Genomic DNA, 5,649 nt, shown 5'->3' with positions numbered 1-5,649 from the left:
GAGCCCGTGGCGAACTTCGAAGGCCCCCCCATCCAAAATGCTTGAGCCCACGCTCCTGCTCCTCAGCGCCCTCACCTCGGCCCGCCCCTCCGCTCGCCACAGAGCCGGCGGATGAGGCCTGCACTCCTCCTGGGGGCTACGCAGAACCCTAGGTTGTCCCCTGAGGTGCCCCTCCGAAGGGGCCTGGCACCGCAATGCCTGGGATTGGGGACCCCCGAGCCCCAGCGCCGGACTCACGTGTCGCCCCCCCCGCCACCCAGGCCGCTAGGAGCACCGTCGGTCATTCAGGGAGGGAGAACGGGCAGATTCCTCCGAGCCCCTGATGACATTCGAAGGCCCCCCTGTGCCAAAACGCTTGGGCCCATGCTCCCGCTCGCCTGCGCCCTCACCTCGGTCCGCCCCTCCGCTCGCTGTAGAGCCAGTGGATCTGGACTGCAGGCCTCCTGGGTGTTACCCTAACCATTGGTGGGCCCCCGAGGGGCCCATCCCAGGTTCCTATTGCCGCAACACCAGGGATTGGGGACTCTGGAGCCCAAGCGCCTGACTCACCCTCCCGCCCTACCGCCACCTGGGCCGCTAGGGGCGCCGCCGTTCATTCAGGGAGGGAGAACAGGCAGGGCCCTCTGAGCAACCTGCGACCTTCGAAGGCCCCCCGCACCAAAACGCTTGGCCCCACGCTCCCGCTGGCCAGCGCCCTTACCTCGGCCCTCCCCTCCACTCGCCGCACAGCTGGCGGATCAGGTCTGTGGGCCTTCTGGGGGCTAACCCTAAACCTATGTCGGCCCCCTAGTGGCCCCTCCCAAGGGGCCTGGTGCCGCAACGATGGGGAAAGGGGACTCCTGAGCCCCAGCACCGGACTCACCATGCCCCCCACTGCCACCCGGGTCACTAGGGGCACCGCCGGTCATTCAGGGCGGGAGAATGGGCAGGGCCCTCCGAGCCACCGGTGACATTTGAAGGCCCCCCGTGCCAAAATGCTTCGGCCCACGCTTCTGCTCACCAGTGCCCTCACCTCGGCCAGCCCCTCCGCAAGCCGCACAACCAGCGGATCGGGCCTGGCAGCCTACTGGGGTCTAACCCTCACCCTAGGTTGGCTGTCGAGGGGCCCCTCCAAAGGGGTCTGGCACCAACACGCCGGGGATTGGGGACCCCCGAGCACCAGCGCCGGACTCACCCTGCTGCCCTGCCGAGACCCGGCCCGCTAGGGTCGCCGTGCTCATTCAGAGTGGGAGAACTTGCAGGGCCCTCCGTGCCCCCTGCGACCTTCGAAGGCAACCCACGCCAAAACGCTAGGGCCCACGCTCCCGCTCACCATTGCCCTCACCTGGGACCCACCCTCCGCTCGCCACACAGCCGTCAGATCGGGCCTGCCAGCCTCCTGGGGGTTAACCCTAACCCTAGTTCAGCCCCTGAGGAGCCCCTCCCAAGGGGACTGGCGCCATCACGCCGGGGATTGGGGACAATCGAGCCCTAGTGCTGGACTTTCACTGCCACCCGGTCGCCACCCGGGCTGCTAGGGGCACCGCCAGTCCTTCGGGGCAGGAGAAGGGGCAGGGCCCTCCAAGCCCCCCGTGACCTTCGAAGGCCCCCTGAGCCAAAACACTTGGGCCCACGCTCCCGCTCACCATTGCCCTCACCTCAGCCCGCCCCTCCACTGGAACACACAGCTGGCGGATAGGGCCTGCTGGGCTCCTGGGGGCTAACCCTAAACCTAGGTCGGCCCCCGAGGGGCCCTTTCCAAGGGTCCTGGCTCCGCCACGCCGGGGATTGGGGACACACGAGCATGAGCACCAGACTCACCCAGCCGCCCCGCCGCCACCCGGGCTTCTAGGGGCGCCGCCACTCATTCAGGGCGGGAGAAGGGGCATGGATCTCTGAGCCCCCGGTTGCTTTCGAAGGCCCCCCGCGCCAAAACGCTTGGGCCCACGCTCCCGCTCGCCAGCGCCCTCACCTCTGCCCACCACTCCTCTCGCCGCACAGCCGACAGAATGGGGCTGCCGGCCTCCTTTGGGCTAACCCTAACCCTAGGTAGGCTCCCAAGGTACCACTCCCAAGTGCCTGGCGACGCCACGCTGCGGATTGGGGACCCACGAGCCCTAGCTCCAGACTCACCCTGCCGCCCCGCCATGACCCGGCCCACTAGGGGCAACGTCCTCACAGGGCGAGAGAATAGGCAGGGCCCTCTGAGCCTCCGGTGACCTTCGAAGGCTCCCCGTGCCAAAACGCTTGGGCCCTCACTCCCGCTCGCCAGCGCATTCACGTCAGCCTGCCCTTCCGCTCCATGCACAGCCAGCGGATCAGGCCGCCGGACTCCTGGGGGTAACCCTAAAGCTAGGCAGGACCCAGAGGGGCCCCTCCCAAGGGGCCTGGCGCCACCAAGCCTGAGACTAGGACCATAGGCCCCATCGCCAGACTCACCCTGCCTCCCTGCTGCCACTCCGGCCACTAGGGGCGCCGCTGGTCATTCAGGGCACAAGAATGGACAGGGTCCTCTGAGCCACTGGCGACCTTCGAAGGCTCTCCGTGCCAAAACCCGGGTGCCCACGCTCCCGCTCCCCAGCGCCCTCACCTCAGCCCGCCCCTCTGCTCCCTGCACAGAGGGCGGATCCGGCATGCCGGCCTTGTGTGGGCTAACCCTAACCTTAGGTCGGCCTTCAAGGGTCCCTCCCAAGGATTCTGTTGCCTATACGCCAGGGATCTGGGACCCCAAGCCCCAGAACCAGACTCATGCTGCCACAACGCCGCCACCCAGGCCACTACGGGCGCCGCCGCTCATGCAGGGCGGGAGAACGGACAGGGCCCTGGAGAAACTGGCGACATTTGAAGCCTCCCATGCCAAAATGCAGGGGCCCACGCTCCCGCTCACCAGCGCCTTTACCTCGACCCGCCCACCTCTCGCAGCCCAGCCAGACGATTGGGCCTGCCGGCCTCCTGGGTGCTAACTCTAACCCTAGGTCGGCCCATGAGGAGCCCCTCCCAAGAGGCCTGGCCCTACAATGCTGGGGATTGGGGATCCCTGAGCCGCAGCTCAGGACTCACCCTGCAGCCCCACCGCCAACGGAGCCGCTAGGGGCGCCGCTGGTTATTCAGGGCAGGAGAATGGGCAGGGCCCTTGGAGACATGGCAACATTCGAAGGCCCAGGGTGCCAAAACGCTGGGGCCCACGCTCCCGCTCTGCATCCCCCTCAACTCGGCCCACACCTCCACTCCTCGCACAGCCGGCGGATCGGGCCTGCTGGCCTCCTGGGTGCTAACCCTAACCCTAGGATGGCCCCTGAGGGTCCCTTCCTAAGGAGCCTTGCGGCGCAACGCCGGGGATTGGCGACCCCCAAGCCCCAGGGCCGAGTGCACCCTGCCGCCCTGCCCCACACGGCCCGCTAGGGGCACCGCCATTCATTCTGGGTGGTAGAACTGGCAGGGGCCTCCGAACCCCCGCCCACCTTCAATGGCGCCCAGAACCAAAATGCTTGTGCCCAGGCTCATGTTCACCAGCATCCTCACCTCGGCTCAACTCTCCGCTCCACGCAGAGGCAGTGTATAGGGCCTGCCAGCCTCCTGGGTGCTAACCGTAACTGTAGGTTGGCCCCCGAGGGGCCCTTCTCAAGTGGCCTGGTGCCCCAACGCCGGGGATGGGGCAACCGAGCCCAAGTGCCGGACTCACCCTGCTGCCCTTCAGCCACCTGAGCCACTAGGGGCCCCGCTGGTCATTCAGAGCGGGAGAATGGGCAGGTCCCTCCAGCCACCGCCAACCTTCGAAGGCTCCCCACGCTAAAACGCTTGGGCTCATGCTCAGGCTCGCCAGCGCCCGCACCTCGGCCCACCCTGCCGCGTGCTGCACAGACGCTGATCTGGTCCACCGGTCTCCGGGGGGCTAACTGTAACCCTAGATCGACCACCGAGAGGCCCATCCCAAGGGGCCTGGCGTCGCAACGCCAGGGATTGGGGACCCTGAGCCTCAGCACCTGACTCACCCTGCCGCCCAGCCGCCACCCAGGGGCTTGGGGTGCTGCCATTCATTCAGGGCGGGAGAACGGGCAGGGCCCTCCGAGACACGGTGACTTTCGAATCCCCCCTGCGCCAAAACGCCCGAGCCCACGCTCCCAAACACCAGTGAACTCACCTCGGTCCGCCACTCCACTCTCCACACAGCTGGCGAATAGGACCTGCCGAGTTCCTAGGGGCTAAACCAAAACCTAAGTTGCATCCAAGGGGCCCCTCCCAAGGGGCCTGGCGCCTCATCGCTGGGGATTGGAGATACCTGAGCCGCAGGGCCTGACTCACCCTGCCACCCCTCACAACCCGGGCCGCTAGGGGCGCCGCCGTTCCTGCAGGGTGGGAGAATGGGCAGAGCCCTTCGAACCCCCGCTGACCTTTGAAGGAGTTCTGAACCAAAACGCTTGGGCCCAGGCTCATGATCACCAGCATCCTCACCTTGGCCCAACTCTCCCCTTGATTCAGACCCATTGGATAGGGCCTGCCGGGCTCTTGGTTCTAATGAAAACCCTAGGTCGGCCCCGTGGGGCACATCCCAAGGGGCCTGGCTCTGCAATGCTGGGGATTGGTGACTCAGACACCAGAGCCAGACTCACCCTGCCGCACTGTTGCCACCCGGGCCTCTAGGGGCGCCGCCGGTCATTCAGGGCGAGAGAAGGGCAGGGCCTTCAGAGTCCCCGGTGACCTTCAAAGTCTCACCACGCCAAAATGCTGGTGCCCACGCTCCCGCTCCCCAGCGCCCTCACCTCGACCCACCCCTCCGTTTGCTGCAGAGCCAGTGGATAGTGCCTGCCGGGCTCCTGGGGGCTAACTGAAAACCTAGGTCGGCCCCGTGGGGCACATCCCAAGGGGTCTGGCTCTGCTATGCTTGGGATTGGTGACTCAGAGCCCCAGAGCCGGACTCGCCCTTCCACACTGTCGCCACCTGGGCAGCTAGGGGAGCCGCCGGTCATTCAGGGTGAGAGAAGTGGCAGGTCCTTCCGAGTTCCCGGTGACCTTCAAAGGCTCCTGGAGCCAAAACGCTGGTGCCCATGCTTCCACTCCCCAGCGCCCTCACCTCGGCCTGCCCCTCCGCTCCCCGCACAGCAGGCGGATCGGGCCTGCCAGCCACCTGGGGGCTAACCCTAACCCTAGGTCGGACCCGAGGGGCCCCTCCCAAGGGGCCTGACGCCACAATGCCGGGGATTGGGGACCCCAAGACTCAGCACCTGACTCACCTGCCGCCCAGCCGCCACTCGGGGGCTTGGGGTGCTGCCGTTCATTCAGGGCAGGAGAAGGGGCAGGGCCCTCAGAGACATGGCGACCTTCAAAGGCCCCGCATGCCAAAACGCCCAGGCCCACCCTCCCACTCACCAGCGCCCTCACCTAGGTCTGCCACTCTGCTCTCCACACAGCTGGCGAATAGGGCCTGCTGGCCTCTTAGGGGCTAAACCTAACTCTAGGTTGGCCCCCGAAGGGCCCCTCCCAAGGGGCCTGGTGCCGCAACACCAGGGATTGGGGACCCCCAAGCCCCAGCGCCCGATGCACCCTGCCGCCCCTCCCCACCTGGGCCGCTAGGGGCGCCGCTGTTCATTCACCTTGGAAGGATGGACAGGGCCCTCCGAATCCCTGCCAATTTTCGAAGGCGCCCCAAATCAAAACACTTGGGCCCAGGCT

This window comes from Ursus americanus, unplaced genomic scaffold (assembly GCF_024610735.1).
Source record: "Ursus americanus isolate L20-20 unplaced genomic scaffold, mUrsAme1.1.p SCAF_51, whole genome shotgun sequence".
In the NCBI taxonomy this organism is placed as follows: Eukaryota; Metazoa; Chordata; class Mammalia; order Carnivora; family Ursidae; genus Ursus; species Ursus americanus.
Note: the sequence above shows the minus strand (reverse complement) of the source record.